This window comes from Lasioglossum baleicum, chromosome 10 (genome assembly GCF_051020765.1).
Source record: "Lasioglossum baleicum chromosome 10, iyLasBale1, whole genome shotgun sequence".
NCBI classification, from domain to species: Eukaryota; Metazoa; Arthropoda; class Insecta; order Hymenoptera; family Halictidae; genus Lasioglossum; species Lasioglossum baleicum.
Window position 1 is genome coordinate 17105570 of NC_134938.1, and position 21323 is coordinate 17126892.

Genomic DNA, 21323 nt, shown 5'->3' on the forward strand with positions numbered 1-21323 from the left:
TAGCGGACATTTTCGCGTTCCCGGGCACGTGGACAAGTCCGGTGTCCATCTCCGGGTTTTGAAACCCGGTCCGTCGTGTCGTGGGATCCTTTCAGAGGTCAACCCGGCCGGTTCCATCGGTGCCATCGGCTCTGGAAGCCGACCGGTCGCAAATTGCGCCCGGAGAATGTACGATCGTGGCCGGTGCGTATACTCGCGCAGGAACCGAAGCCGCAGTCGCGACAACAAATAAGGAATGAAAAATATAGCCTTTGGCGCCCGTACAATGGCGATATTTATAAACGCATGCTGAATCCTTCCATCCCCGATACCGCATCTTTCTCACTTTTTCTACCCGTTCCTTTTTCTCCTTGCTTTTTTTCTCTCTCTCCTCCAGCCGTTCCGCCGGGTTCGACACTCTCTCTTTTTTCCTCCTTCTCCATTCATTGTCTTCGTCCTCTTCTTCTTCTCTCGTTCTTACGCGAACACGTTTCTTCCTCCGGGCCGCTCTTCTCTTCCCTTCGATCGTCTTTGACAAATTCCCAGACGGAAGGCACACGCCTAAAAGGATCGACTTCATAAATCCTCCGGTGCGGTAAACCACCGCGCGCGCGGACCTCCTCCGTGGATTTATTCGGGCCTCAAGGCGGAGGACGGAGGTCGGTGAAATTTTTCCGACGACGACATCCGCGTTCCGAAACGTTTTAACGGTCGCGCTGCTTTTTTACGGGCTTTCGCGCCCGAGCAGTCGCGGATATTACGATGCGAAGTTCCCGAGGTGTCGAGGCGTTTCCTCCGGGGACTTTTTCGCGCGGAGGAAGTGATCCGCTAGCGGGAACCAATCAAACCATTTTTTGGAGAAATCGGTACCTACACCAGTGTTGGTGTCTAAACTAGGCGTGAACAGCTGATTCATCGTTCGGGCCCAGAGTTGGGCATTAATCAATTAAAAGGCTGCTCTTTACCTTACCGGACTCAAGATTTGTGCCTTTCTCCTATAAATTATGATGTATTTGGTATGTAATCCAGTAGATTTGTACCCGGCGCGGATGCAGATCGAAGTTTCGAACCTCTAGAATCAATAGTTGAGCAGTTATGATCTCTTAAAGTTGAGCATGATGATGAAGAAGCATGATGATGATGAAGGAGTTATGGTCCATCAACTTGTATTCCAATCCACAAATTGTAATAAGTAGAGAGAGAGCGCGGAGATGGAGAATTGACAGAAATATATCTCGACAAAAACTCCGTATTTCATTTCGAAATTTCAGCAGTTAATCATTAATCAATTATCCGATTGACGATTACAATCGAAAAGAATGTAATCCGTAACCGCAATTAACGGCTATAGTAAGAGTTTAATTGTTAATTGCGATTAACGATTGAAGTGGAAATTTATTCGTCAATCGTTGATTAAATTTTTCGCCAACTCTGTTCTGGCCCCGTGTCGAACCCCGATCTACACGATTGTGGAAATACCAGGAGCGTGCAGGCAGTTGTACGAGCAGAACAGCGAATTCGTAAAGGTCGATGGCTGGTCGCGGAATAATAGAAAATCTCATTCGAAAGAATGAATGGCCGCTGTAGCGGGAGATATTATACGCTGGCTGGGCTCCGGTCTCGATTTAATTGGCGCAAAGAAACGAACGCGGCTTTGTTCGGGAGCGTTTCCCCGAAAGCTTTCGAGTTTACGGGGTGGAAAGCAGCCGGGCACACCGCGGGCCCCGGTGAAAATTTCAAACGGTTCGCCCGGGATAACAAATTTAGAACTCAATTACAACGGTGCGGCGCGGCAGTGGCTCGCGGACAGAGCTCGCGGGAAAATGTAAACTTGGTCGCGTGCCGTTCAATGAAAGATTCAACGCCGGAAGTGAGGAAATGGTAGTGAACCTGTACATGTATTTGCGTGTGTCCGTGTCAGAGAGAGAGAGAGAGAGAGAGAGAGAGAGAGAGAGAGAGAGAGAGAGAGAGAGAGGCTCACCAACCCGCCGGTCCTCGGAATGAAATGTAAACGGTCCTGGTAGAGCGAGCCGAATCGAAATTTTGACATTGAATGCGATTCATGACGGTTGCGATGTCGGCTTGTTGTTGGCCGCTAGATCGAACACGATAATCAAAGGTAAACCCGGCCCGATGCTACCAAATCAGGATTTTGAAATTACGCTGTCGACCCTGATACCCTCGGCCTCTACGTCACCATCGATCCCTCATTAGCGTGGCATGATCGAATGCAAGCATCCGCAACTGTGTTGCTCAACGGCGAGCCGGTTAAAGGTCGGTTTATCTTAGCCAGCCAGCGCTACCTTACTACCCTTGTTTTATATCCAGCATTTCCCAACGGAAATGTTCGCCAGACTTCGTAGGAATATTTCGTTTCGAGACTGTCGGGGTCCATCTATCTCGAGCGGGTTGACGGCTCCCTGCTGTGCGTGGCACGAAAAAAACTTCCTTTGGGTAAACTATCGGTAGCTCTCTCCTTTACAACGTCATGGAAATAGGAAACGTTCCTGCCGCTTGGTGAACTCTTCTTAAATAATAATTTAAAATAATTATTAGAAAATATATTAGACATACAGTGACTCCCACAAATATTCGGACACTCTTAAAAAGCCGATAACTTTTTTACAATTGGACTATACGATTCGAACTTTTTTGGGAAGCTAGAGCAATTAATTTACTACAGGATGTGAAAAGAAATATTTTTGAAAATTTCAATTGGTCGGAATTGTATACAATGTACTAAAAGTTGTGCTTTACAACTTTTTAATGTGGGCCTATATTGAAAATTTAAAAAATACGTTTTGTAGATCTGTGTCAATTATATGCACTGTGAAAGTTTCATCGAAATCGGTTGATGCGGAAAAAAGCGACAGGCATTGAAAGATGTAAGAATCTGCAGTTATAGGCCGAGAATCGTGAAAATCTGCAATTTTTACCATCTTTAAACGTTTGTAGCTCATTGGAACGTCGACCGATTTTGACGTAATTTTCAGAATATGTGTAATTCACAAAGATCTACAAAACGTATTTTTTAAATTTTCAATATATGCCCGCATAAGAAAGTTGTAAAATGCAACTTTTAGTATTTTTTCTACAATTCCGATCAATTGCAATTTTTGGAAAAATTTTTTTCACATCTTGTAGTACACTAACAGCTCTAGCTTCCCAAAAAAGTTCGAATCGCATAGTCGAATTGTAAAAAAGTTATCGGCTTTTTAAGTGTCCGAATATTTGTGGGAGTTACTGTATCTCTGTTCTGCAAATTTTTCCACCGGTTCAAGTGTGTGGAAAAATTTGTAAAAATATAGTCGTATTCTACAATTCTTCTTCTTTGAAATTCCGTTTTTTCCCATTATTTGTAACAACTTCTTGCCATCTTTCAAAGGGGAGTAGGTTTTGGGAACCCTTGGGGTTAGGGTAGCAAATGACAAGATCTCCGGCACTTATTCTTTGTGCGAGCATCTCGAATCCTCCTCAAGTTATCTTCGAACAGCGACAGAAATGCATAAGAGGTCAAAAAACTGTGCCGGACGTCTGGCTGGCTAAGATAAACCAACCTTAAAGTTGCAATGTCCTCCTTCGCTGCGAATAACGTCGGCGAACCCTTAATTGGCGGAATACAGCCGCAAAATTGTTCATGACAAAGAAAATTGTTGTTGGCATTTTTTCACATTGTAGCGGACATGGTGCGTGGGAAAGAGGGACTTTCCGGACGCGGAAATTCCATCTTTTCCAAGTGCACACTTGAGGCGGTTGGGTCGAAGGATCGGTCATTATAGTGACGATTGCCAGAACCCTGGCTCGACCGTTGCAATGTCCTTGGCAGCGACGATGCGGAACATATTGTTTCGGGGGTAGAAACCATGCTGTTGTTGAGGAATGGAGAATTCCTCCCCTCGTTTTAACGGTTTTTCGGACGTGCCAATCCTCCCACTAAAAGGGATCTTTACCAGTGGGCAGAAAGCTCGTGACACTCGCTGAGAACGCATCGCTCCTGAGTTGTCATCGCCGCGTTATTATCTTCGTGCCTAGCTTCATCTTGTGCGTAGTTTCAGCTGTCTCGTTGTTGTTGTTGTTCGTTATGTCTCGTTTTGTTTCGTTATTGTTTTAATAAATATACAGGGTGTTCGACTACAGGTGGGAGAAAATTTAAGGGGTGGTTCTCCATGATAATATTGTACATATGTAAGGTAAAGGTACTAGTAGTTGACCAGTTAAGAGAAGTTTTCCACGCGAACCATAGTAACCACTTGCTCTGTCATCAAATAGCGAGAGTCGATGCCTGAAGACACTCTTTAAGTCTGCTAGATTATGTACCATGACCACTTTTTAAAAAAAGTTTACTTATACAAATTTAAGAAACATATTTAAAAATTCAGTAATTGCTTCAGAAGTTGACCACTCTTGAAAATGAAAAATCTAGTAATTCACCTTCTGTTCGTTAGTAGTTTTTTTTGGCCACTTATACTAGAAAGAGGGTTAAAGCAATAATGTTGGGAATCATTTTACTATCATTTAGTTTCAACAATTACCAGCACAAATTACAATTAAAGAATAAAATAAGAAATAAAACAAATCAATTCCATAAAAAGTTCAATTCAGGAACAGAGTAAATATATCGGCATATTACTAACCGTAATGAATTCAGACGTCCGTTATTACTATGCATACTGCACTTCGCATGCAATTGTTATGAAATTTAACCAACAGATGGTATGGCATCCGAGGTTCACTTTCATCAAAAGTGTACAGCTTATAAGAATCTTATTTTTTATGTTTTTCTTGTGTAAAATGGTCAACTACTGGTACATGGTCAACTACTGGTACCTTTACCTTACCTGTTGTCTGTTAAATCGCGTTACACTAGAGAAACACTTTCATTACCCGTCATCCTAAAACACCGAGAAGAGAAGCCGCCGCGACGCGAGTTCAGCAAGATCTCCTTACCGGATCCCGGTCAATTCGTCTCGCAGTCTGTTCCGCGTTAGAGAATTGTCAGGCAGTTAAATCTACGTACTTGTGCGGCGGTACGCGACAGAACTGTTCGAAGAAGACGAGGATGCGTACACAAGGTACGTAGAGGCACGCGAGACGAAAATTCACGCGTGTCGTAAATCATTCATTCGTCGATTCCCCGTGTGCAGTGTCGTCGACGATCGTTCCGACGGCATTCCCGTTTATGGCAGCTGGAAACGCCTACGCCTATATGTCTCGTTTATGCTGCCATAAAATTCGTCGGGAATAGGCGACGCGCGACGTCTCGACGACCGTCTGACCCGGTGATGAAACGGGAATTTTTGTTTCGCGTGACCAGAAATGTATTCCATGGAATTATTATTATCTCGTTTTCAAACTGGAAACCGTGGAAGTGTTAATTAAATTAATTAGACAGCAAAATAGAACTATGTTTTCAAGAGCGCTTTCTAATTACGAGGAAATTGAGGCTGTCTTCTCTGTGATTATTATGAATAACGACTTGTCGAACATTCGCCGCGCCGGTGTGGAACTCGCCGGTGCGAATTAATTCGTCTCTCGTTTACACGCTATTCCGGCGCGGAGATAGCGAGCCGCGCGGAACATTTGTCCGCGACCACTTCATTTTCTCTGGTTTTGAAATAAAGTGATTTATCGGGCCGCGCGCAGCCTCTGCGGTCCCCTCGATATTTATTGGCCCGCGTGTACCCCCATTATTATTGGCGTACGCCGCGCAAATTTGTTTAATGCAACGGACGGATGTTAGTTTTCCCCGCGTTTCGGTCGGAGGCCACCGACGACGCCACACCGGCGCCATTTGTAAATCCGACGAGATCATTTTCGGCGGAATTGTTTCTGCGAATTGTTCAGCGGTCACTCAATCAACGTGGTTCCAATAACGCCAATTATCTCGACCGACCACGCAACAACAATATTTTGGGATAATCAGCAGCAAATAAATAAAAGTCAATTAACACTAAACCTACCTACCGTGCCTTAAAAGCAACTGGTACATGTTCCAACATAAAAAAAATCGTGTGACAAACCTCTTGCTTATTATTTTTATTGAACAAAATCATTATCCGCAGAATTATCAGTGTAAAAAAAAGAAAATACCTATCTCCCCTTTTTTTAACAATGAATGTCCCTACCACTTCCGTTACGCATTTTCGTTTCATCGCAAGATCGGTTTTAAAGAAGTTTCACTTCAGTAAAAAATCTGGAACCGGTCGTTTTGGCCGGCAATGGTATGTTTGAAATCGTGATAAAAGTTCCCGAGAGATAGATCGCCGGGCACTTAGCTATTTATCTTTTCGATCGCCGCATTACGCGAAATGGTGAATAGCAATTGAAATGCCAGCTATAATCACAGGCAAACACCATTAATCAGTAAGCAACTACCGTACGCGACCGGTAAAAGTGTACGTTAATTCAGCGGGCCGATAATAAATAAGCGATAAAATTGATGCCCGTCTGCCTCGGTGAATCACGCCCATCGCTTCCGGAAATGTAAGTGTCGTCGAAACCCGATGGAACGCGAGAAATTCCTCGTTCCTCGCGAATTCTTCGCGCCTGCTGAGAGTCTCTTCCATAATTTATCCTCGAAAAGGCAGACACGAAATCGTAGTTTCGTTTGCATGCTTCAGAACCCCCGTGAACACACATTTAGCCGGGTTTCTTTTTTTCCAATGTTCATCTTCCGGCGCGGCGGTTGTTTCCACAATAACAATATTTTCCTTGGAGGACTGGAGAATTTTTGGAAAATTGTTGATAAATTGAACGAAATCCCTTCAGATAACTAGACTTCTTGATGCGTGCGCAAAAGATAGCCATCCCATAGCGATCTTCTGGGCGCACTCAATTTTTCCCCGGGGGCTCTGCCCGTACATGGACGGGGCTGGAACGAGATTTTCTTTCCGAAGCCGCTATTACTGTTCGGTTTAACGTCAATATTTACCAGCTTTCAGGATCCCTATTTCCCTATGCCCTCGGTGTACGGTGTTCCCGTATGAATCGCGATGAAAGCACACCAGTTCCATTCCACGGGATTCGCCAGTTTTCCGGACGGCCGGGGATGCGTTACATTCATACTTACGACCGTATGTAAATGATCGTCTCGCATCCGTCTAATGCCCACGCTCGGATGCAATTCTGCCCTCAAGAATTTGTTCCAGCATCCACTTGGTCGCGACCCGTTGCCGGCGGAATTGCTCGCGGAATATCGATGAGCTTGCACGGCATAGATCTGCGACGATTGCCCCATCGTTCACCGCTTTTTCCTTGCCCACTCGCCTTTCTATTATTCTAACACGATGGCGAATTTGGTTAATCGCCCGATAAAATCGTAATAAAGAGTCGATAGCTCTGATCGAAGAATATTTGCGCCCATAATTATGAAAGTGGTCCGAGTAATATATTCCTTGTTTCGAGAAATTTCAAGGATTACACATTTGACATGTTGTTGAGGAAAATAAATTTATCGAAGCTAGACAAATTCAAGAATAGCGACAAATCTAATATTGAAAATTTTAGATGTATAAACATCAGTAGCGTTATGCCTAAGATCTTCGAAGATATTGTCACAAATAAGTTATACAGTACTGTTTCTCTCTCGATATGTGAACAACAGCATGGTTTCGTTAACAAGCGATCAACAACCACTAACCTAGCGGTGTATTGCAACTTTGTCACATCTTCTTTGGATGCTAATCTACAGGTTGACACAATTTTTAAAAATTTTCAAAAAGCTTTTGATACGGTGAATCATTCCCTTTTAATCGAGAAACTTGCAGCATTTGGCTGCAAGGGAAATCTATTGTCATGGCTTGAAAGTTATCTCACAAACCGTTTTCAAATTGTGCGTATACGCAATTGCCTATCATCTCCGGTACATGTTCTATCAGGTGTACTTCAAGGCTCCCACCTCGGTCCGCTACTATTTATAATTTTCATCAATGATTTGACTACTATTTTTCAATATTGTAAGTACCTACTATTCGCAGACGATTTAAAAATCTTCTGCAGCATCTCGTCCTACGATGATGCTTCCAGATTACAGGCAGACCTAGATCATTTTAGTGAGTGGTGTTGCAAGAATGGTATGGAACTCAATATTGAAAAATGCCATGTTACGCGGTCTTCCCGCCGCGTCGCGTCGCTCTGTACCATTCACATATCCTTACCGTCTCAATGACTGGTATTCTCTCCTCAATAAGTGAGGTAAAGGACTTAGGTATTTATTTCTCGTCAACCTTGAACTTTTCCAAACATATTCATAACATTGTTAATTCCGCCTCAAGAACACTCGGGTTTATACTACGATTTCCTACTGACTTTCACTCAATACACACAATTAGATTGCTATACATATATTACCCTTGTCCGTCCCCAGTTGGAATTTGCTTCAGTTATATGGTCTCCGAATGGCTTAAATTACGAAATCATGCTAGAGAGAGTGCAGCATAAATTTCTTTTAGGTTTTGTTCTTATAAGATTAATAATCCTATGTCAATCTTTAATCACGATTACTCCACAATATTAAACATAGTCAACCTGGAAACATTGTCTGCTCGCAGAAGAGTATCCGACCAGAGCTTTATTTTGAATTTAATTAATAACCATATAGAGAGAGTGTCCCTCTCTCCTTATGCAAATCAATTTTTACGCACCTGAACGTGCTTTGAGATCTCGAGCAGGTTTTCAAACACTTAAATTCAAATCCACATATGGATTAATAAATCCTATAAATCGAATTATTGCGAACTCTCCAACACTCTATACATATAATAGTATTGATTATTTTAATGGGTCGTTACACACTTTCAAAAAAAAAAATTACGCAGGATTAACTTATAATATCAGTACCTTTATAACAAAAGTTTTTTTTTATGCATGTCCTTTCTTAGTAATTTATGTTAAGTCTTTGTTCTATTGTAAACATTCGTGTATAAATAGACCTCGGTCCGTTCATAATAAATAATAATAATAATCAGAATTCCCACGCCTGCTGCGAAGAGAATTCTCGCGGCAGGTAAAAACACGTGAGAACGTAATTGATGCATCGTCGGTCGTTAGAGGGTTTTAACATGAGAGGCGATGTTGATCGATCCCGAATCTGGCCGGGGCCGGCTCGTCACGAGTCTCCCGTTTTCCGGCTGGAGTCCCGGAGTCCGGCCTGCGATTTTAAGATCCACGACACGAATAACGTCCGACACGTGACCGTTAGCCGCTTCATCGTTCACCGTCGTCGTCGTCGTCCGACCACGAACGGACATGTTCGACGGGTTGTTTTTATTCGTTCCAACGTGAACGGAGAGAGCTTGCCCCGGCTTCGACGTCGGCGGAAACTTAAATCGTAAAAGTTTAATGGGGTTACGAACCGCAGCCGCGCGCGCGTTTTGCCTGCGAGCGTGCACCGAAATCGATACACCACCCAACCCGTTCGATTCGATTTCGAGAGAAGCTTATCGCCCTGCTCCTGCTTTACCTGCCCTCTAATTAGACCAATGAGCCCCCACGAATCGAGGATGTACCCTCGGACAAAGATTGATCGTGCCTGTCCCCCCTCCAGACACTGTAAGCGAAAAATTCTGTGTAAACAAAAATTTATGTTCTACATGTTCACACATGTTCAATTATTTCATATTCTATTTTATGTTAAAATGTTATGTTAAAATTTATCTTAAAAAGATCTAAGGAGGCAAGGGCTTGTTAGCATTGTTTCATTGTTTCAGATGATTTGTATTATTTTTTGTAATAGTTAGAAAGGATTGAATATTTTATTTTTTGATGTTATTATAAACTAAATGAAATTATTGCTTATAAATATGTATATTATTTGAGTGAATCGTGAACGTCGCGCCTCTTAGCGATGACGTCATAGCGAAGCTGTTTCGCTTTGTTATATAGGTGGTGTTGGTTTAATCCAGTCACTGCAGCAACTGATTTGGCTTTTCTAAAGAAAGTTCGGGCCACGTTCCCAGTATTTCATGTACCAGTATCGCAGTCATTGGGCTTCGTAGATAAAGATTCTTGATTGTGACAGTTAACGATTTTCGCGCAGCACGTCATCAAAGTATAGTCTTTCGCGAACATTTTTAAAAAAATTCTAATTGAATCGATGAAAAACTGAGTTGTCGGCAGACTTTTGTCCAAAAAGATCGGTCTCTGGCCCACTGTGCGTCGGTGGGGACAAGAATACGAGTGGAGCCAGCTCGCATAATAACCCAGACGGGAGATATGCGAAAAGCGGGGCCCCGTCAGGCCCTCTAGCGAGCCAGAAATTGAGGGAGGAAAGGGCATAAGTCCTGGACGTGTGGTTTTTTTAGTGGGTATTGTTCCCGTATTTTTTCCACATGACCTTAAACTAAAAAAATAGGTAAGTCGCTGGGGAAGCAGACTTTTAAGGGGCCACTACCGTATGTCCATCACTGCCGTATTCATTCGCACTTCGAACTTCCACATTGTTAGACCTCTGATATAAAATGAAGACTTTCAACCAAGCTCTGAAGTTGTTCTCCTCCCTCCTCTCAATATTTTCAAATGTCACTTAATATTTGATTGAAATGAACATTAATCAATTTGATAAATTAATTCATTAAAATATGAAGTCTTACAGGGGAGAATTGTGTCACAGCGTCTAACTCTTATTATACAACTCGGTCACATCATTCACCGGCCCATTAGCTCAGCAGGTTAGAGCGTCGTGCTAATAACGCGAAGGTCGCGGGTTCGATCCCCTCATGGGCCAAGTTTATTTTTATTTCTGGAACAACTTTTACATTATAAAACAACTTTTATATTATCTATAATCTAATTAAAATCTATACTTTTAAAGGGTATTGTAGGAATATTTTATAGGAACTCTCTCCTACGTCTTGAGTGTGGCGTATCGGGTTAAATAACTCAACTCTAACACTTTCAATACTGTCTCTTTATTAACTCTTCGCTCTCTGCTCGCAACGCGCAACTCTACTCGCTCTCGACTCTCACACTTCTGACCCTACAGCCTTTGTATTCGTTCCTTTTATCCATTTGCATTCTTCTCTCTCGCACTCTCATTCTCTCTCTTCATCAGTCTCGCATCCATTCGGAAAAGTCAGTCGTTCACGTATGTCCTGCGCTTGGCACCCTAGCCACTTGGCGCTTGTCGCTAAGACCCAAACACTCTTCTTTCACACCTCGGCCTAATCGGCCCAAACAGATTTCCTTTCATACAAGACCCAAACAAGTTGGCGTCACGATGTCGCATCCACCGTCACTGTAAACATTCACACCAGTCACTCTAAACATCCACACCCCTACAGTATTGATAATAGTTTCGTCCCAGAAGAAATATTAGGTTGGGGAAAAAGAAATCTCCATCATTTCTCCGCTTGAGATAACGTAAAAATAATGGATTTCTTCTTCCCCAACTTAATATTAGAGGAGATTAATAGCCTAAATATACCAAAAGTTTTAATTATTAAAATATCCAAATTCAGCACTCTAAAATCTACCAAAAATTGGCAATTCCCCTTGCAATTTTTATTAGTACAAATCTCACCTGACAGTGATATTAAAACTTTAACAAGCATAAAATACATTTTAAATCAATCTGTAAAATGGGAAAGATTAATAAAAAAAAAAGAACCTGTCATGTGCCATAGATGCCAGAGAATAGGACACTCAGCATCAAATTGTAAACTCGAATTGTATGCGAGTCTTGTCAGACGCCGCCATCTTGCTTACTTGATAGTTTTTGTTTTGACCAGATCTCAAATGTGTCATAACTGTAAATGTTGATATTTAAACGTAACAAAATGGAGGGCGATTATTGTCATTCAAACCAGATTTATAAATAATTTAACACATTACCGACCGGTGATTATTGCATAATTTTGAAAAATCTATGGTTCATGGCTAAATACTTCGTAATAGAACCTTCAACAGTGACAGCAATTTCCATTGTGAACTAACAAGTCACCCTTAATAACGTTATCTAATACATATACTTTCATTTAAGATTGTAATGTAAAAGAAAATTTCTATGTTTTCTTTCGGTACAGCACAATTATTGAAAATCCTATTAATAGGCTTTCGGTAGGTAAAGTGTTAATATCAAGGCACCGAATTAATTTCTACACCTAATGTTATATGAGAATTGTTCAAAAAGCACTTTCAGCAAGTTCGGTCAGATTTGATGCCATTCGATCACATTTCAAATAATTTCTCGAATATTTAAACAAAGTTCATGTTTTTCAAATGCTCAGCCAGCGCATCGGGCTGACCAGTGAACGTATCGATGAAAAAATGATTTCAAAGGGAAAAAAAATACTCGATCCTGCCAGGATTCGAACCTGGAATCTTCTGATCCGTAGTCAGACGCGTTATCCGTTGCGCCACAGGACCCCGTTGCTTTCACTTTCGCAGTTTCGTACGCCGTGATTCTAAAGCTTCGCGGATACGCATACATATACATTTACAGTTAATATGGAAGTTTTGCGCGAACGTTCCAGGATAGTACAATAGATCTGGATATACGACTCGGTAAACTATGAAATAAGTATAATAAACGCAGCACTCTTTTCACCGCTCGGAAAATTTAAGGTCGATCGTAAAATTTTATTACCTCGAATATAGAGTCTCCGCGAAATGTGTTTGATAACTTCCAAAGATTGTTTTTCCATTTATGACGTCGATTACAGTCGCTCTCTCGGCGTTTTAATGGGATTTGATAAAAATTTCATAAGCGATAAACCGAGCGGCGGATGAAATTTGTTACTTAACTGGAGCTGTGTTCGAAGAGCCTTAAAAATGTGTGTCTGGAATGTGTGTTTGTAATATTAAAGATCTCTTGCAATTAGCTACAGAATATTCGAGGGCGGAAGAAAGATGATTTATGAAAATGAGACAAGGAAGAAAAATAGTCCTGGGGAAGGCACTTAATGAGGAACCATCATACTCCGGAAAGATCGATGATCCTCAGTTACCACCTACTCTTCAGGGCGTGCAAAAGATGTTCCTGCGATTAGCAAACACTCTGAGAGGTGTAGAAGTGGTTCTCTCTCTCAATCATCAATGAGAGATGGATAGTAATTTTTTAAACAATCATAATTTTGCATGGAATCATTTTTATTGGGTTGTTCGGAAAGTCTCCGCCGATTTCCGATAGATTGCGCGAGAACACTCTAGGAACATTTAATTATTTTTGTAAACCTTTAATATTATACATTTTCTGATAGATGGCGCTTTCGCCAATATTTGAATCTTTTCACCATGAACATAGCTTCCATCGTTTTTGTTTGGCGCCAATTTAAACACGGAGAACGAAAAATGCATTTTCGGCATTTAATCTTTTTTTATTATAGAGAAAAGGCAAGGATGCTGTTCAAGTTGCAAAAAAGAGATATGTGCAGTTTACGGAGACAATGCTGTAAGTTAGGCCTGGAAACTTTTGTTTCTCGTATACAAACAAAATAATCATCGAACAAAATGGTGCGTATCTTATTAAATAAACTTGATTGTTAGTACAATCTTTTTCGTTTTCAATTTACTCCAAAAATCGGCGGAGACTTTCATATCTTATTAAATAAACTTGATTGTTAGTACAATCTTTTTTTTCGTTTTCAATTTACTATAAAAATCAGTTGAGACTTTACGAGCAACCGAATACTATTTCGATAATTGTAAAACAAAAATGTGGAATCGGTCATTTTGACCGAGTGTAAGAGTCCGTTGAATGAAGAAACGAGTAATTGGGTATTTACGGGCTTGAAAGCCCGCTGCCGCCGTCGTAACGATCTGCACTTTCTCTTTTAGAATAATTTCCAGCAGTTTTGCAGACTACCGACGTCACGGGGTAGAGATTCGCGTCTCGCGATATCGGCCGTCGCTCGAATATTTTAAGGTTCATTAAAGGCGCAATAATGAAGAAGTCTTGACCGGCTCTCGAATAATTTCCGGCTGGTTCGTCGTTTGAACGAAACCACCCTCTCCCCGGTTTCCCATCCCTCGCCTTCGCGGACTTGGTCGTACTTTCCGCCGTTTCTCCTGTGCTCGAAACTTTATCCGCAAAAGTCTTTCGGCCCCCGACGGGCCTGCGAAATTAAAGCCGAAGTTTCGACGGAAAAATCGTCAGCCTGTTTGCCAAGTAGTCCTTTGCCTTTCGACGGCGGTAGTAAAAATATCGGGGGTTCTCCTTCACCGTGGAAATTCTTCGTTCCGAGAATTTTCCGCTTGATTATTTCCCTCCTCGCGGCATTACGTGTCTCTGGGCCGTCTGACCGGAATAATAATCCTGGAAGAGCCTGCAGGATCCCTAACCTTCCTCGCAAGAAAATCATAAGGTACTTCCCAGTAATTAATCAATCGTTGCTCATAGTGTAAGAGAATTACTAAACATTGTTATTCTCCGTTCAAAATAATATTAAATCCTTTTGGAGTTTTGTTAATTCTAAGCGAAAACCGTCTGGCCTACCATGTTTACCATGTTTACAAAGAAAATGTGGCAACAGGTGACGACAAAATTGCAAATTGATTTGAACGTTTTTTCGATCTGTCTACCGAGATAACACTACTGAGATTACAAAATCCCTGAAAATGGTTGTAACCCCTGTTTTTCTGAGCTGGATATTGACATTAGCCAAATTGCGACGACTTCAATCAAAATCAATGTTTCATGACATCTGTCATTTGTTTCGACACATCTTTCAATTTCCAGGTTAACCTAATTATTACGAAGTATCATATAACTATTGGGTTGGCAAGAAAGTAATTTCGGTATTTTAAGAAGAAATAAAACCGAATTTCTTCGTTCAAACGATGAACTTTAGTCAATAAAATATTTTCTAATTTATATTCTTTTTTGCAAAGGATCATCGAACAAAAATTCGGCTCTATTTCACCTTAAAATACCGAAATTACTTTCTTGCCAACCCAGTATTTTTCTAATTTCATCCGCTGTTCGAAATCAATCGTTTTATTTCAGTTGAATATCAACCCAGTGGAAAAGTAAGATGAAAAAGACAAGTTATGCTGGAAGCAATGAAGAGACCAACGAATCCTACCTACAAGTTTAAAATGCAGTAACGAAATTATTGAAAAATCCAGAAAGAAACTATCTGAACACTCAAAATAAAAATTAGTTTATTGATAATAAATGTTGCGTTCTATATTTATTTTCTTTTGCTATTATTGTTACGGGACAAATTAAATTCATCACCTGCAGCTATTATTATGGAACAGAGGGAGTATTTAATAGCAAGAATTTTTCAACCGAGCTTTTCAATGAGCGAACATAAAATCTGAACTTGTGCGTCTTCAATTACTCTGGATGGACAGGGGGGAAGAAGACACCCGCAGTGATTTTTAACGATCGAAAAACAACACCGTGAGCAGAGAAAGGGTAGGTACACAGGGTTACAGGACGAGCAGCGACGTAAATCTGCGGTACAGAGGCGCGTCAAACCCGGTGATTTCGGGGAGGCCTTTCGCGCACGAAACGTTTCCTGCTGGAAGAAATGACAGGTAAGCGAAAAGGAAAGCGAAAAGCACCGGGGTAGGTGCAAGCCGTAGATCAGAATTTTATGGGCGATCTCTGCGCTCGGAGGCTCGGGCGCAAGGCCCTGAAGGCGGTCTTGGCCATGTCGAAAAACATACATTCGGCCGAGTGGGTCGCATCGCCGCTATAAATCTTCGGCTTTATGTTACGATCCTGAAAATACACCGCGAGGAGTCTGGCGACACGCCAGCGGATCACCGATCCGGCCACGTTTCGAAACCGTTCCGGACACGTCTCAAACTTCACGCACCGGTCTTGCCGAATAAACTCGGTGAACTCGCCGAACTGCGAAATTGAATGGAGATTTCAATGTTGTGTAACTACGGTGTTCGACAGCAAGGCAGCACACACACAGTGATTAATATTCGGTAATAATGATTCAAGTCAAGGAAGCGAGTCTTCCACGAGCCTAACTCGATGTCCACAATACAAACAGTATGTCTGGAAAATATCGGAACTTCTTTATTTCAAAGGAAACTACTAACGCCATCTAGTGAAACGAAACATATCCAGAAAGTTGTAACTTTCCTCTGCAAGACAAGACCACGATCACTGTAATCGATCAACGGATTGTCGAGTTATAGCGCATAATGTGATAGTACCTTTAGTCTCCTCGTCACAAAAACATGAAACTTTACTTTACCGCACTCAAAATTTGTGTTCTGCTATAAATTATGATGTATTTAGTATGTAATCCAGTAGATTTGTACCCGGGGCGGTTGCTGGTCGAAGTTTCCATCCTGTAGACTCAATGGTTCAGGAGCTATAAACGAAAACCCCTAACCCAGACCAGTTAAAACGCAACATCGTGGCCATGTCATTCAAAGTTCAAACAACAATCGTAATACCCGCTCTATATTATCAGCATTAACGCGTGCCCGTGCTGCCACCTAGCGGTTCTGCTCGGTAAGCGGCTCCCGATTAGTCCCGATCGTCACTACAAACCAATATGGTGGCGCCCTTACTTACCAAAAACACTGCAGATTGCTCAACTTTAAGCAAGCATAACTCCTGAACCATTGATCCTACGTCGTACAGGATCGAAATTTCGACTAAATTACATACCGAATACATCATAATTTATAGAAGAAAGACACAAATTTTGAGTCCGGTAAAGTAAAGAGCAGCCTTAAATTTTGTTTCAAGATCGGTAAACCTTTAACCTTTAAATAGGTAAACGGTTAACCTTTTTTCGGATGATATAAGCGATTCCAGGACGGTCGTGACACTTTGGAAGACGATCCACATCCAGGCCGGCCAAAAAAGAAAAATCACGATGAATTGGTGGGAAAAGTGCGTGAAATGATCGGGAATTCGTTCCACAAGATCAAAATGTCAATGATGAATATCACCTGGTGTTATGGAGCGTTTGTGGAAGAGAATCGTTCGATTGAGAGAGGAGAGGACAGTCTCACAGGACCATCGCTGTTCGTGAATTTTTGACGGAAAAACAAGTCTGTGTGCTCCAACATCCTCCGTATTCGCCTGACTTATCACCGTGTGACTATTTCCTGTTCCCTAAACTCAAACTGGCCATGAAAGGTTTTATGACAATGTCATGCAAGTCCAAAGTGCCGTGACGAGGGTCGTCGAGGCGTTTCCGCAAAATTAAATTAAAAAATCTATGCTAGCATTGCTGGAACGTGCCCAGCGCAGCGGTGTATTAAGGTGAATAAAGAGGAATAATTTCGGCAAAATAACTAATTGTTTTTTTATTATGTAAACAGTTCCGTTATTTCCCAGACATACTGTGTAGTATTATTTACCACACCATAAATTGTCTCCGGAGAAAACGCTGTCAGCGATCTCGTCAGGCTTAATGCAAACGCCAGGACTCCGGCAAAATTCAACACGTGGTTTAACCCTCATCAACTCTTGCCATGAGTGTACGGAGCAGACAACAACGTAACGAAGTTGTCTAATGGAATACTTTAAATCATTCCGAGTAATAATTTACTGCTACGCGTGTGTGTGTGCACAAGCTACCAGTGTTCTGATTCATTCTCTGCTGTACAGAGTGACAAGAAATAACGGAGTTAAACATTTCTTATTATAATTCTGTCAAATCGACGAATTTTGAAAAACCAAATGATAACAACCATAACATAGACCTTTAGTATTCATATATTCAAGAAGTTTCGAAGTGGCCACCCTATGAGCCGATTCAGAGGCTCAAACGTGTTTTGAAATTTTCGGCTATGGGTCGCAGCTCTTCTGACGTCATTCGGAGTACATAGAACCTACAGCGTGCTGCTATTTTATATGAAACATTTTAAAATAAATATTTTTATTTCAGTCTTCATTTCGAATTTATATTAACGTTCTCCGAATGTATATTTTGAAATGTTGCCGCAGGTTCAACAATTTACCCAGTTATTGCCCATCGAATTGCTGGCCTACATTAAATTCCGTATTAACTGGAGATTCTCATTATGTAACTAAATTGGGTAGAAGCTCTGAACGTTCTATTTCTCACGCGTCTATTTACAATTTCCCGTTGAAATGTTAATTACGTTAAATGAGATATCGATTAGATGATAAGTAATCGAATTCAGTTGGGGTTTATTAATATTATTAATCATCCCGGAACATATTAACATCGTCGTCCAGGCAATATGCAATCTTTTCGTACTTTTCTTTGTTACTTATTCATAATGGTCTAGCTAGACTCTAGACAGCTGCATCCAAATTTTCCAATTTGCGGACGATATCGCGGTCTCTTGTCAAGTCTCTACTCCGAGTATTGGATAAACGTCTTGGAGGATGGGACTGTCTCCCGAAAAGACTGTCTTAATTCACTTTAATACAAAATCCAGGTGTTTGCTCCATCAAAATTGACAATTATAGAATCAAATCTAGTGGTCAGGTTCGCTTTTTGGGCATTCTTTTTGATAATCAACTTAAATTCACCAATCATATTGAATATATACGCAATAAATGTTTGATAGACTTAACATCTTAATAAGTGGCTTAAGATGGGGAGCAGATCCTTCTACACTTCTTACACTATACAAAAGCCTCATTCGTTCTATCATTGACTACAGTTCCTATATTTACTTTTCAAACGATGAGGATCTTAAGTTAAGAATAGAAGAATTCAATTTGCAGCCCTTCGTATCGCCATGGGTTACAGATGCAGCACACCGACTAATGTTCTATTGGGAGAGTCCAAGGTCTGTTTACTTCGACATAGATTTATTTTTCTATGTAATAACCTCCTCATAAAAGACTTTTCGAACAAAGGCACAGCTCTTTACAATTTAATACAAAGACTCTCGTAGGATCCAGCGGATGGGCTAATTTAATATAATCAAAGCTCGATCTTTACTTCCACGTCAGATTGAGGACTTACAACAACAACAGAGTTTGGCTTCGAACCGAAAATAACTTCGCTCCATACCTCTGTAAATACATTTTCCTCAATCTCAAGGAAGCAGCAGACCTAAATTACATTTTTCTGGACCACCTCGCCAATAGGCCTACCAACTCTGTTTCTATCTTTACCGATGGAAGTGAAAATGAAGAGATAGGAGCTGTTGGTGCTGCATGTTTTTCACCTGAGCTAAATGAATCCCTCCTACTAAGCTTACATAAGGATATGTCTATCTTTCCTGCTGAATGTATTGCAATCAAAACTGCCCTTGAGCTTGCATCTAATTGTTCGTATCATTATCTTTACATTTATTCTGACTGTCCGAGTGCTAAAGAAGTGCTTTTCTACTTGATATCCATAATTTGATGAACTCCTACTTTACGGAATCCAAGAAACTGTTTCTCTTTTGTATCCCTTCGCATATTGGAATTACGTTTAATGAAAAAGTAGATGGACTAGCTAAAGAAGCGTCTCTGCTGGCTGTTTATGCCTACACTCTAGTTCCCTACTCTGACTTTTTCCATAGTTTTAGAAAACAAGCTAGGACGCTGACAGTCAATAATATTCTCGAAGAAGCAGAGTTCAAGGGTATTAAATTTTTCAGATCTTTCTCTACCACTCTGGGTCTAAACCTTAGTTTGCTCATCTCAAGCTTCCTAGAGAATTCATCTGTTGAGTTAACAGACTTTGATCTGGGCACTATCAGCTGAAGGCCTCCCTTTTTAAGATTAAACTTGCTGCTGACGCAAGTTGTCTATGTGGTTGTCTGGTACAGGATGCTAATCACATGTTATGGCAATGCCCGATCTACGATAATAATAGAGATGCTCTGATTCACAAACTTTGCAACAAGGATTACTGTCCACCCTATGCAATAGATGCCTTTTTGTGCGGTCCCTCTCTTTGCTCCTTACTTTATACATAAATTTCTTAAGGCTCACTGTTTGCACCTTTAGAGTTGCATTCGGAAATGTTCCATCATATCTCGTCAACCCTAGATTTTAAGTTACCTTTCTAATGTTAGCATGCACAGGAGGGCGAACCTTAGCTATACCTGGTGAAATTTTGTTTGCGAGATTTTTTTCACGCCCCCTCCCCCCTAAAATTGTGCCATTGGGTAAGAAAATAATTCCTGCAAAAGATGAAGTTGATCTGATAAAGGGAAGACGTTGGAAAAAACAACAAATATTTCCATTCCTATAAAATTTAATGTTTTTCGCAACTTCAACGTCCATGTGGAACGTCTTCCCCTTATCCGATCAACTTCATCTTTTGCAGGAATCATTTTCCTACCAAACGTCACAATTTTAGGGCGGTGGGGGGGGGGGGACGTGAAAAAAATCTCGCAAAAAAATTTCCTAAAAAATACCTAAGGTCCACCCTAATGTGGCACACCTTCCCGACGTCCGATTGATCTAAAACTTTGAAATGAAATGGAACAATATTGGGGCAAGTGGTGCCCGAAATTTCATGGTCGAAAAATAAGATCCACCCTAATGCACAGACATGCGCATGCTGCTGATAATCCCATGTGGGGTTTTATAGCTTAATAAAAAAGACAGAAAAGAATTAATAAAACGTTCGAATATAAACGTTCCTCCCGTAAAAAGTCTAATCGCACATAATTGTGCTCTCAACGGCATGCTCTCGGACCGGTGCATAAATCCAGCAAACGCTAATTTGTATTCGTTGCTTCCACCGAAGCGAAGGTGGCTCCGCGTAGATACAAATCTTCAATTATTGCAAATGACGATGCCCGGATTAAACGTCGTTCGGGGGAACGGGGTCGCAGGAAATAATTCCCCCGTGGAACAGCTTAAAGTGTATTTGCGTAGCGCCGTGACACGAGCACGGTGGCGTATGAACAACGCGCACTGAAATAAGAGACTCCACTTAAGCGACAGATTTATGCGAACAGATACTATACGCGGTTCTCACAAAAGAACCAGTTTCTTTTTTTTCGGTTGCGGCGCGTACTCTTTGCATGACGCGCCGCTTGCACGTGAATTATGACACCCGCGACCACCCCGACGCCACCCTCGGTTTGGTTTATAATTTCGCATTGCGCGCGAAAGTAACGCTAACTGTCGTAAATTTATCCTGCGATCGTGTTTGCCTAGAAAATTCATATTTTTCAGCACAAGAATAATTTTTTTTCCTGTATTTTTAAATGTATCGTAAGTGTGGTAAGGTGGGGTCTCACAGGCCCCCCGAAATAATATATTGTATTATAGAAATAAATACCTTTTTCATAAATATAAGATTAGGTTTTGTATTGTCAGACGTCGTTTTCTCGTCGTTTTCAATCATTTTTTGTTGTTGTAAAATGCAGTAAAAAGAGCGCTTCGAACGCACGCGTGGTCAAATGCAATGAAAAGAAGAAGCGAAGGTGGTATCAAAGGGGAACGAGCGGCGTACGGAGTAGCCATTTGTTTTCGGGCTTGCCTAATGATCGTT

The 21323-nt window shown here is 41.2% G+C and overlaps 1 protein-coding gene and 2 non-coding genes across 3 annotated transcripts in view; 1 reads left to right on the forward strand and 2 right to left on the reverse strand.

The window, feature by feature from the left end:
* Alpha-man-ia (alpha-Mannosidase class I a) overlaps nucleotides 1-21323 on the reverse strand; it is a 679808-nt gene that overhangs the window by 495741 nt on the left and 162744 nt on the right. The gene's annotated exons all lie outside the window — the stretch shown is intronic.
* Nucleotides 10629-10702, forward strand: Trnai-aau (transfer RNA isoleucine (anticodon AAU)). Its single transcript has one exon. It is a non-coding gene; the product is annotated as a tRNA-Ile (tRNA).
* Trnar-acg (transfer RNA arginine (anticodon ACG)) lies at nucleotides 12270-12342 on the reverse strand. The gene has a single exon. It is a non-coding gene; the product is annotated as a tRNA-Arg (tRNA).